Below are 12,171 nucleotides of genomic sequence, written 5' to 3' on the forward strand. Positions count from 1 at the left end.
TGAATAATTTCAAAGGATATATACGGCTACTGGCAATAAAGAATCTAATGGGTCGCATATGGGACTTGGAATCGGAGGAAGAAAATGTAATTAGTGAGACACTATATATATGGGCCGAAATTTGTAGATTAATTAGGGATAAATTAATTTGATTAATAATTATAATTTGATTATGGTTATGAATTAAATTAAAGGATTATCTGATAATATTAATTAGAAGTTTTTATGTGATTGAAATTCTAATTAATTATCCCTAACATTAATTAATTATTAATTTGATTAATAATAATTATCTAGATATAATTAGTTATTATTTAGATAATAGTAAAGTGTTTATTTAATTATCTAATTAGGAATCCTATTCCAAATAAGATTCCAATTATTTAATTACCTAACACAACTGGGATTAGGGTTTTGAGAAGTCTATAAATAGACTCCCTAACCCCATAATTCGGCTAACACTAAATAAAAGGACTAGAGGAATCGTTCCGCAACCGTCTCGGCTAATTACAATCTTTCTTACTCTCTCTTTGATCTCGTATCGATTTCTGTTAGAGGCAATCATTGCGATTACTATTATTAAGGTTGATTACTGATTAGTTATCTTTTTCTGTGTTGTTTCTTTTGTTGTTCGTGATACATGGATTAAGAGTTGTGGGCACTTCGTTTGCAACCGTAGATAGTTCTTCACCGAAGGTATTACTTTTTATCCCTCTTTATATGAAATAACAATTAACAGATCTTGGAAAAGGGAAATAGATAAAATAGATAAAATTTTATTATTCCGCTACGCCTAGGCTTGTCTATTTTCCTTCAAAATCAAAGAATTTTTTTTAGACTTTACCGAATAATAAAAGCATTCATCTAAAAGTAAATAATCCAAATAAATTTACAATAACGTTTTAAACACTACAAAAAATAACACTTTTAAGGACGAAAAAAATCGTCCCCAAAAACATAAAAATTTGTCCCCTATACTTTTGAGGACTATTTTTTCGTCCCCAAATTTCGTCCTTGTTTCCTCCATACCCGATTCTATAGGGGACAAAAAAACAAATGTCGTTCCCATTTAAAGGGACAACTGTCGTCCCTATTTAGAGGGACGATTGTCGTGCCCATTCTTAGGGACGACTGTCGTCCCAATTTAGAGAGACGACTATCGTCCCCATTGAGAGAGACGACTATCATCCCCGTTGATAGGAATGATTGTCGTCCCCGTTCATAAGGACAATACTTCGTCCCCGTTCATAATTTCGTCCATGTTCCTAGGTACGACTGTCGTCTCCATATAATGGTGACAAATTTTCTGTCCTTATAATAACAGAAGACAATCGTCCCCAAAAAATAATATACTAATTATTAATTAAACCCAATAAATTATCGATTTTAAACCAGTAATTTACCTGTTCATTTTTCAATGACAAATCCATGAACTCAAATGTAAACATAGTTATGAACATAATAAATTTATTATCTAATGGTAATATTCAACAACAAAAAATATTAGAAAAGGAATTGAACAAAGTTCATTGAGATTGTTCTTCTCAAATAACATCAGTTTGGTATGTCCTACAATAAATTCTAGGACAAATGACTCCTTAGCATTAAACTTTTCATTTTGGTGAAGTCCTTGTTAATCTGCAAATGCACAAAGAAAAAAATTCTCAACTGATTGTATTCATCAAAGCATAATGATAAATATAACAGCAAAATTAACTAGATATACTGAAGAGTTGCAGTTATCAAACACACTTAAAGTAAATAAGTATTTAAACTATTTAATTAAGCGATTTTTGGGTTATCAAACGGGGCCTTAAGCACATACGGGTCAATCAGAAAACTTCATTGAATCAATATATGGAGCATTAATCTTTAGAGTAAATAAAATACACAGAAAATCAATTAAACACCCATACACATTGGAACACCCTGATAATAAATTCAAATTAGTTATTGTTCTGGTTTATATATGTCTAAATATTGAATACTTAACCTTTTTCTTGTTTCCTCCCAACAACAAAATTCAATTATAGTTTTTTCTTCTTAAAAAAACAGTAGTTTTAATTCGTAGAAGATGTTATTAGTATTGCAAGATTTGCTGGAAAACAGTAATTACTCTGTCAAAATAATTATCTGTATTTATTAGAACCAATTAATAAGGCTATCTAGCGAGGCCGTTTACAAGTTTCTTGCATTATATCATGACCATGTCCACAATAATAAGGCTATATTAATGTCAAAGCACAAAACAAAATTAATTAATAGATAGGAAAATATTAATTTCAAGTTGTTGCTCCATATCACTGAAAACCTCTACCTACTCTGATTCATGTGGATTAACATCAACATCATGGTTCTCGTCTATCTAACTATTAATAGGCTTCTGCTTTTGAACAAGAGGAATAACAAAAGTAAGACTATGAGTAAATTCACTGTTTTTCCGGGTACAATCTTTCCCACATATATCAATTTTTTGAGCAAAGGAAATCAGATAAGCAAAACAAAATGATCAATTTTGATATTTGAACATCTCAAGTTGAGCCACAAACATGTAATTTAACTAAACTGTGGGTTTAAGTACATTCATACAACTAAAACCTTCCAATTAATAAGGAGGGGCAATGGATGAATTAGATGCAACTAAATTTTACAAAACAGAAAACTATTTTGTAATTGAAGTACAATTAGAGATTGCTGATTTGTTACCAGTAGAAATCCTCTGTTGCAGTAGTTGATTAATTCAGATGGTCTCAATCCTAGGAAGCTTTAACAGACAGATTACAAATACATCAGGTAGCGGTTCCTGCTATACCTGCTTCTTGTGGTAGTTGTATTTGATCTCACTGAAATGCCTAACTTGTTGTTCCCATGGCAAGGAATTCAACTACTCTGTTGTGAGGTTTAGAACTTGCTGTTAGTCAACACATTAAGGGTCATCCTGATATTCACAGAACAGAACAACTATCAAGGAAAAGAGACCTGTCATAAAATCACAAGCATCAAAAATTGGAAAAATAAGGAATTTGCAAAAACAACCTGATCTGTTATACGGAAGCTTCCGAACAGGCTCGCCATCTCCAATATCAACATCAAATACTGAGTAGCAAAATATAACTATTTAAATTCATGTATATGAGTCCACATCTGACTGTACTTGCAGAAAAAAATTCAAAGTCACTATACAAACCATATTCATATTTAGTTCCATCAAGAACAGGCCACTTCATGCCATCACCAGGTCCATCAATAACTTCACCAATCTAAATATGGAAGAAAATTAACCATGAAATTTAGTAGTGTTACAAAGAAGAAAAATAATTCAACAAAGGATGAAGGCAAAATGAGCAGGAAGACAAAGCTAAATCAGATGATCACCTATATTCCAAATCTTCAAACTTCAATTCTATAGACACGATCTATATCATATTTTTGAGAAATTCAGTTTTGTAGGATTTGGATTGATTTGATAATAGAATGTGTTAGAACAATGTCCTAGTGCAATATTAATGGTGAAGTTTATGGATACCTCAAGCCAAAAAAGAGGTATTTGACATCCTGTGTAATGATGATCTTAACACCAGATAAAAGAATTTATTTTTCACATACAAGATGACCCGAGTCACTGGATAACTAGACAAAGGTGCATGAAAATACTATAGAAAATTTATTAATATTAATTTGACTCCTGACAACAATCTTGTTAGTTACTAATAATTTTATAATCATAATGTCATTTAGATTATTTTCTCTAGTCTTTAAGTTTTTTTGTAAACGAAAAGTGTAAGTTGCAAGTCATAAAACAGAGTCTTTTAATTGGTGTTAATGATCCTTTTAATTCATTTGATTGTAAGTGTTTTTTTCTCTAGTAACAGAAAAATATTAGTTGTAACTCATAATAAGCATTAGTATAATTAATATGAATGTGGAAACATATATTGTTAATTATTAATGTGAGATAAAATGCCCTAGTCCTTAATCAAGAAACTTGCACCATTCTAAATCTTCTCATCTTGATATTGTTGAAACACCTTTCCACATGATTTTGATTTGACAAAATTATTTAAGCTAATCCATGATTAAGATAATTAAATTTAAGTGCTTTGATTTAATTGTACTAATGTGGTTGTTCAATGTTGAGTATAATTATAAATGAGAACAGAAATAAAAAGTAAGACATGACGAAGTCAGCATGAGACACAGCATAAGCTGAGTAGAAGTATAGTTCAGTATTATAGAAGAAAAGTCTTCTTCAAATGCTTGAAGACGAAGCTGACTGAAGATGCTGAGTAGAATGGTACTCAGTCTACGATATGAAGAAAGAACAAAGGCAACGTCAATAAAGTCAAGCTGAGTGTTCGTCAGGACAGCGCGAATGATCCGTTTACTAAATGACAAGATCTGATATGAGTCTGCGCCAATACAGAAGCCTTGAAATTACGCAAGGAGACAGTTTCGAGATGCATGGGTCAACTGGCCTCTGGCTAAAAGACGAAACTGACACTAGAAGACGAACCTGGCGGAAGAAGACAAGTCTGACGCCTGCTAAATTCAGATGACAGGATTGGCCTGCAAAACTGTATGCTAACCAGTGAATGACGTAAGAAGACCGTTTGAATCCAACGGATACATCCGAATTCAAATGATTGAAGCCTCAAAATTCACTATAAAAGGACAAGTTCATCTCTTGGATCCTTGGCCGAAATACAAAAGAGAAAAGCATACATACAAGCACATACAAACAAAAAAAAATAAATACTTACACCCAAATCCTATTTCTGTGTAAAAGTCTAGATTGAATTTGTATTCATCTAAAGTGTTCTTCATCTAGAAAGAACAGATTTGTATCAATTGTAAAAATTGAGAGAGTGGTGCTGAGTACTCGGTTTTAGTACTCAGCGGTAGAGAAAATCTGAGTGTTTGGTTATAGCGCTCAGTAGGGGTTGAGTAGACGAATAGAGGAAGGTACTCTTGCATACTCAACTGCTTGTAAACGGTTTGTGCTCTACCTTTAAAGAGCTCAGTATTGGATTGAAAAAGCTCGGAATGATTCTGGGGACTGGACGTAGGCGGTGAGGCCGAACCAGGATAAGTCTGCTGAGTAATTTCTAACTCCTTCTCTCAATATATATATATATATATATATATATATATATATATATATGTATGTGTTGCTTGCTTAAATTACTCAAGATATAAATTGTATAAGCTGATACTGAGTAATCAGAGTGCTGAGTTGGAAGCTGACCTTAAGTGTTAATTCCCAACTCACAAGTAAAACGGTTCTAGTCAGCCTCTGACTAAAGCTGTCTTACATATCTCTCGGCCGTGCTGACCAAAACTGAGTAAAGTAATTTAGAGAATTGATTAAGTCGGCATAATTAAGCGAAAAAGTTACATTAGTTCCTAACCCCCTCTTGGAACTAATTACACGGGACCAACAGATATTGTAAAAGACAATAAGGTTGCGATATGAGGTGAAAATAAGTTTATCTTGTCTAATTCTGTTTTATATTATTTCAGTTGTTACATAACTGAAATAATATAAAAAAAAAATTAAACCTTGCTACTCTTTGACTTCTTACATTGTGTCTGTTTTTGTCTCCTAACTCGGTGACTAGAGTCTGCCGGTTTGGGTTCGGATACATCAGGTCTAGTAAGTGTTACAGAGTTGTAAGATTGATCTATCGAAAATGCACTCAGAGAGTTGTGAGAGTTGTAAATCTCTGTTTTATATTATTTTAGTTGTTACATAACACACATATTATAAGAAAAAATTATAAATGTCAAAACGAAATGAATGATATATTTTCTTATTAATTAACTATTTTAATATATAAGAGGTTTCCTTTAATGTGCTATATAGCTAGCATAAAAAAATATAACAAAACGTAAAATCAAAGAATTTTTTAGACTCTACCGAATAATAAAAGCATTCATCTAAAAGTAAATAATCCAAATAAATTTACACTAACGTTTTAAAACAGCTATAAAAACTTCAATCTCTTTTTGGCATTCATTGTCTTTTGTTACTAGATTAGGAACGGAGCCGTCGATGTTACGGCACGCCAAGCCCTTTCTAATTTTAATGTTTTTGTCTCTTTTTCTATCCTTAGTTGGTAAGAGGATGTTCTTTGTAATGATCTTTCTCTTGATTAATGAAGTTTTTCTGTGCTTAAAAAATAAAAATATACAAATTTTTTTATATAAATTTTTTGTTACAAAATTTTATATAAAAAATAAAAGCAAATGGTTGATTTGAATGTTAAGGATTTCGCTTAAGTTAATAATCTCAAGTTCAAGTTTTTTTTATCTAGCTATTTTAATTAAGAAAAAAAAATTTACCTGATGAGTGTATGATCAAATTCAAAATCAACCAAATTTACATTTACCGATTATATATAAAGAACATAATGAAAAAAACACTATGTAATTTCTCTTTTTAATATTGGAGGCCCAACAATTATCTAGTTAATCACAATAAATGGCAAAGCCCACATTATGCATAAGGTCCATGGGCCATTAGATTTAAAATATAATTTAAATTGCCATTTGATATCATTAGAGATAAATTTTCAAATCTGAATTTATATATAAATTTTCCTAAAATTAGAGCTTTTTACATGAAATCATATTTTGTTATAAAATTACAAATACATCATATTACCAAAATTAATTTTTAATATGTTACCCGTAGAATTCCGCTGAGGAGGTACATTATTAGCGGGAACCACAACATTAGCCTCCTTCAAGTTCTGAGTTTGAACATTGGGCCTCTTGCCCCTACTCCCACGAGGCCTCGAATGACTACCTCGCTTAAATTGAGAGGGAGTCCACGCATGTTGGAGATAGTTGTTATAAAATTGATAGAACCTAAAATGGATGAATCATAAGATAGATGAAGACTAGAAATTGGTGAATCAACTATATTATAAATAAAGTATGTTTTTATACCTTAATTTAAACATTATAGAACCCAATTGGGTACTGAAGAAGATTCTGGATTCTGCATCGAGTGTCTGATTCGCCACAGATCGGCTATAGACACATAATTCTAGAATTTTATCTTTGTTTATTTAATCGGTTTGAGTATATAGATTTCCAATTTTGGTAAATTTACATTTCGATATGTTTTATGCTTAAGCATGTGAAATAAAATCAATCTCGGGTTACAAGGGTATCTTTGGCATTATGAAAATATTAAGCCAATTAGAATTGATAAACTAGGTTGTGGATCTAATCGTTATGTTGTTGTATTAGATTTATAGGATTTGATTAAGTCATATATGATCGAGTCCGGTGTCGTAGTATAAATTCGAAAGGTAGGTCCCAATGTCCCGCAGCTAATGTTTATCTATTTTACAGGTTTAATAATTTTATTTAGGGCTAGATCGGTTGTATAGGGCTATTTGTGCCATTTTTTAAATGTGATTTATTTTCCGTATTTATTTATTACTTTCACGTGATAAATTAATATAAACCAAAATTAAATTAGTTTATAAATGGCGACCAGATTCTGCGGGTTCGGGTTTGGATACATCAGGTCTAGTAAGCGTTACAGAGTTGTAAGATTTACCCATCGAAAATGCACTCAGAGAATCGAGTGTTCTGTTCTACAATTTCAATTTGGGGTAAAAGATTTAGAGGTTGCTTGGAAAGCATTGGAGCATGCTTATCCTTACTTTGTACAGGAGTTGAGTCTTTCGGCTTTTGTTAACGAAACAATTTACTAGAAGATCAATTGGTATAAGAATCGGTGTTCGAGTCCGAGTCACGATAATTATAATATTCTGTCATTCAACATTGAGGATGACAGGTTTGCTGTTATTCCTAATGCATCAGATTGGAAATATATACCTCAATCTGAATTGTATAAGTGGACCCAACTGGTTAATCTTGATAAGATATTGTGTATCGTGCAGATTTCCGCAAGTAATGCTCAAATAGCGATGCAGTGAGATCAGGAGTGGCATAAATGAGGAGTGGTTGATTTTAGAGGATTTGATCCGACACTTATCAAAGAAGTTGTATGCATCAAGGATGGTGAAATTATTTCCGCCTCACATCTTAACCTTATCGTCTTTTACAATATCAAAATGAGAAGGTTCAGAAGGGTGCAAGTTGCTTCTAATGCTCATCATCTTGTAACCTATTAGGAATCTCTTTTTCCATTAGGAGATTCTCATCATCCCTGAAAGAATGGTAACAAAACATTTTCCAGATTAAAATCATATGTATCCTTGTCAAGTTCTTAAATCTATAACAGTTTTTTTTACCTATATTCACAATAAATATGATCCATATAGATTGATCTTTGCACATTTTTATTACGACCAATACGCAGGGGCATAAACAATGGGGGCCTAGAGGGGCCTGGCCGCCGAAATCAACCCCTACCAGGATTATTTCATTATAATTATCATCCATATAGATTTATCTTTGCCTATTTTTATTGCCACCAAAATGCAAGGGCGAAATACGAAAAATAATGATTGAATTTTAACATTAATAAAAATATATTAGAAATAATATATTAATATTATTTCAGTACGATATTGTGAAAAAAATTATAAATTTCAAAACGTCAAATAAAGGATATATTTTTTTATTAATTAACTATTTTAATATATGACAAGTTTCTTCAATATACTATATAGCTAGCACAAAATCAATATTTCTATTTAAAAAATGTTTAACAATTTCTCCTAATTATAAGCGTTATGAATATTTTTGTACTTATCCAGAAAAATTAAAATGCATTCACCTATTAATAAAAAAATCCAAAGAAACTTACTCTACAAGTTTTAAAACAGCTATGAAAAAGTAGAAAATACAAAAATAAGGATTTGATTTTAATAAAATAATAATAATAAGATAATACTACTAAATAAAAAAAAAGCATTTTAATTATAAAAAACACTTAACATGCCATATATAATATGACACAAAGCATTGTGCAAGAGGAGGAGTGTTCTTATTTAGACCTAAATTTACCCTGCCCAAAACATTGAGTTAAATCATTATTGGTAACTGAATTTGCATAGTTATTTCAGTACGATATTGTGAAAAAAATATAAATTTCAAAACGTCAAATGAAGGATATATTTTCTTATTAATTAACTATTTTAATATATGATAGGTTTCTTCAACATACTATATAGCTAGCACAAAATCAATATTTCTATTTGAAAAATCTTTAACAATTAACTAGAACAATCAAGTTGAGTCTTCAACAAGTTCTGAGTCTGTTAATTTCTTCTTTATCATCCAGTGTACTCTCACAGGTTGTTGGTGCTGAAACAGCCTCTGCTGCTTGGAATAAACTAACTAAGGCATATGCCACTGGTTCCCGGTCACAGATACGTGACCTTAAACATCGCCTTCACAATCTTCGTAGAGAGAATGATAGTATCTCTGTATATCTGCAAAAAGCAAAATCAATCAATGATGAATTAACCGCCCTTCAAAATCCGATCACTGAAGATGATCTTGTTGCTGCTATTCTTGATGGTCTGGGCACTGCCTATAGACCATTTGCTCGTGCTCTTGAGACTCGTCTAGAGTCAATTTCCTTTGATGATTTGACAGGCCTTCTTCATAGTGAGGAAAGACAGCTAAATCGGGAAAATTCATTTTCCTCCTTTTCCCCTTCTGTCAATTACACAGCCCGAGCACCTAACCGTGGGAGAGGTAGAAGTCGATATTACATCCCAGGCCGTAGCTCCCACTATGATTCTCACTCTGGTAGCCGACCATACAATAGTACCTCGGCTCCTCTAGACGTTTCCACTCTCACATGTCACAACTGCAAAGGTACTGGTCACATATCTCGATAATGTCCATCCCTAAAATTCAATCGTAACACCTGTGGCACATTCAAACCAGCTTCCAATATGGCTACCACCTCAAACACCACCTCATCAGATTGGCTCATGGACTCCGGTGCAACTCATCACTTAACAGCATACTTGGATAATCTCCATGTTCATAGCGAATATGATGGCCCAGAACAAGTTGTAGTAGGTAATGGCTCTTCTATCCCAATTACTCATGTCGGTCACTCTCAATTTCCTATTCAAAATATGTCTGTTGGTTTTCAGAATATTCTTCGAGTCCCTGAAACTGTTAATAATTTGTTATCAGTCTCGTCCCTAACCCGTTCTAATTCTATTTCAATAGAATTCTTTGCTGACCATTTTATTTTGAAGGATTTGAAGACAAGGAGGGAAATCTATCGAGGAGTTCTTAAAAATGGCCTCTACACCATGTCACTACCATCATCAAATCAAACTCCAATTCAAATTACAAAGGACTGATTCAAAGCTTATCTTGACTGAGTGACTAATTACATCTGTATCCTTATCATTTTGTTCATGAAACAATTTACTGGAAGATCGATTGGTATCAGAAGCAGAATTGGAGTCCTTAGAGTTACGATATTGATAATATCCTCTCATTCAACATTGATGATAACAAATTTTCTATTATTCCTAATCCTCAGATTGGAAAAATACACATGAATCGTATAATTGGATGCAACTGGTGAATCTTGATAATATGTTGTGCATGGTGCAGATTTCCGTAGTTAATGCTTAAATATGAATGCAGTGAGATCAGTAGTGGCGTGCGAGAGGAGTCATTTATTTCAGAGGAAATGATCTGACACTTATCAGGAAAGTCGTATGCATTAAGGATGGTGAAATTATTTTCGCCTCACATCATAACCTTATTGTCTTTTACAATATCAAGAGAAGATTTAGAAGGGTGCAAGTTTCTTCCATTGCTCATGATCGTGTAACCTATTGGGAAGATTTCACCTAAAAATAAATAATAGAAATAAATATACACACCTTTTAGCACAGCTAGGTTTGGAAATTAGGAAGTACATATATCGGGTCTAGTAAGTGTTATAGAGTTGTAAGATTGATCTATCAAAAATTCACTCAGAGAATCGATTGTTCTGTTCTGTAATTTCAATTTGGGGCAAAAGATTCGGAGCTTCCTTGGAAAGTATTCGAATAGGCTTGTCTTTATCTTGTACAAGAGTTGAGTCTTCCAGCTTTTGTTATCGAAACAATTTACTGGAAGATTGATTGGTATCAGAATCAGAAGGGGAACCGGAGTCTGAGTCTGAGTCAGGATAACCATAATATTCTCTCATTCGACATTGAGGATGAAAAGTTTTTTGTTATTCCTAATACATCGGATTGGAAATATAGACCTGAATCTGAATTGTATAAGTGGGGCTAATCTTGATAAGGTGTTGTGTATGGTGCAGATTTCCACAACTAATGCTCAAATATGGATGCGGCGAGATCAATAGTGGCATAAAGAAGGAGTGATTGATTTCAGAGGAGTTGATCTTACACTTATAGGAGAAGTCGTATGCATCAAGGATGGTGAAATTGTTTTCTCATCACATCGTAACATTATCGTCTTTTACAATATCAAGATGAGAAGATTCAAAAAGGTGCAAGTTTCTTCCAATGCTCATGATCTTGTAATCTATTGGGAATCACTTTTTTCATTAGGAGATTCTCATCATCCCGGAAACAATGGTAACAAAAAAATCCAGATTAAAATCTTATGTATCCTTGTCAAATTCTTAAATATATAACGGTTTTTTTACCTATATTCATTATAATTATGATCCATATGGATTGATCTTTGCCTATTTTTATTGCCATTAATATGTAGGGGCGGAAGGCAAAAAATAATGATTGAATTTTAATAATAATAAAAATATATCAGAAATAATATATTCATATTATTTCAGTATGCTACATAACACACATATTGCAAAAAAAATTATAAATTTCAAAACATCAAATGAAGGATATATTTTCATATTAATTAACTATTTTAATATATAGCAGGTTTCTTCAACATACTATATAGCTAGCACAAAATCAATATTTCTATTTAAAAAATCTTTAACAATTAACTATAATAATCTAGTTGAGTCTTTCCGCTTTTGTTTACGAAACAATTTACTAGAAGATCGATTGGTATCAGAAGCAGAATTGGAGTCCTCGAAGTCACGATATTGATAATATCCTCTTATTCAACATTAAAGATGACAAGTGTTCTTTTATTCCTAATCCTCATATTGGAAAAATACACATGAATCGTATAATTGGATGCAACTCGTGAAAATTGATAATATGTTGTGTA

At 32.2% G+C, this 12,171-nt stretch overlaps 1 long non-coding RNA gene across 1 annotated transcript; it reads right to left on the minus strand.

Moving 5' to 3' along the window:
* Positions 1-2,204: 2,204 nt before the first annotated feature.
* LOC136227361 (uncharacterized) lies at positions 2,205-3,684 on the minus strand. The gene is made up of 3 exons (XR_010688025.1): positions 3,376-3,684; positions 3,188-3,260; positions 2,205-3,096 (listed from the first exon to the last, which is right to left on the minus strand). It is a non-coding gene; the product is annotated as an uncharacterized lncRNA (long non-coding RNA).
* Between the last annotated feature and the right edge of the window lie 8,487 nt (positions 3,685-12,171).

Source organism: Euphorbia lathyris, chromosome 4 (genome assembly GCF_963576675.1).
Source record: "Euphorbia lathyris chromosome 4, ddEupLath1.1, whole genome shotgun sequence".
In the NCBI taxonomy this organism is placed as follows: domain Eukaryota; kingdom Viridiplantae; phylum Streptophyta; class Magnoliopsida; order Malpighiales; family Euphorbiaceae; genus Euphorbia; species Euphorbia lathyris.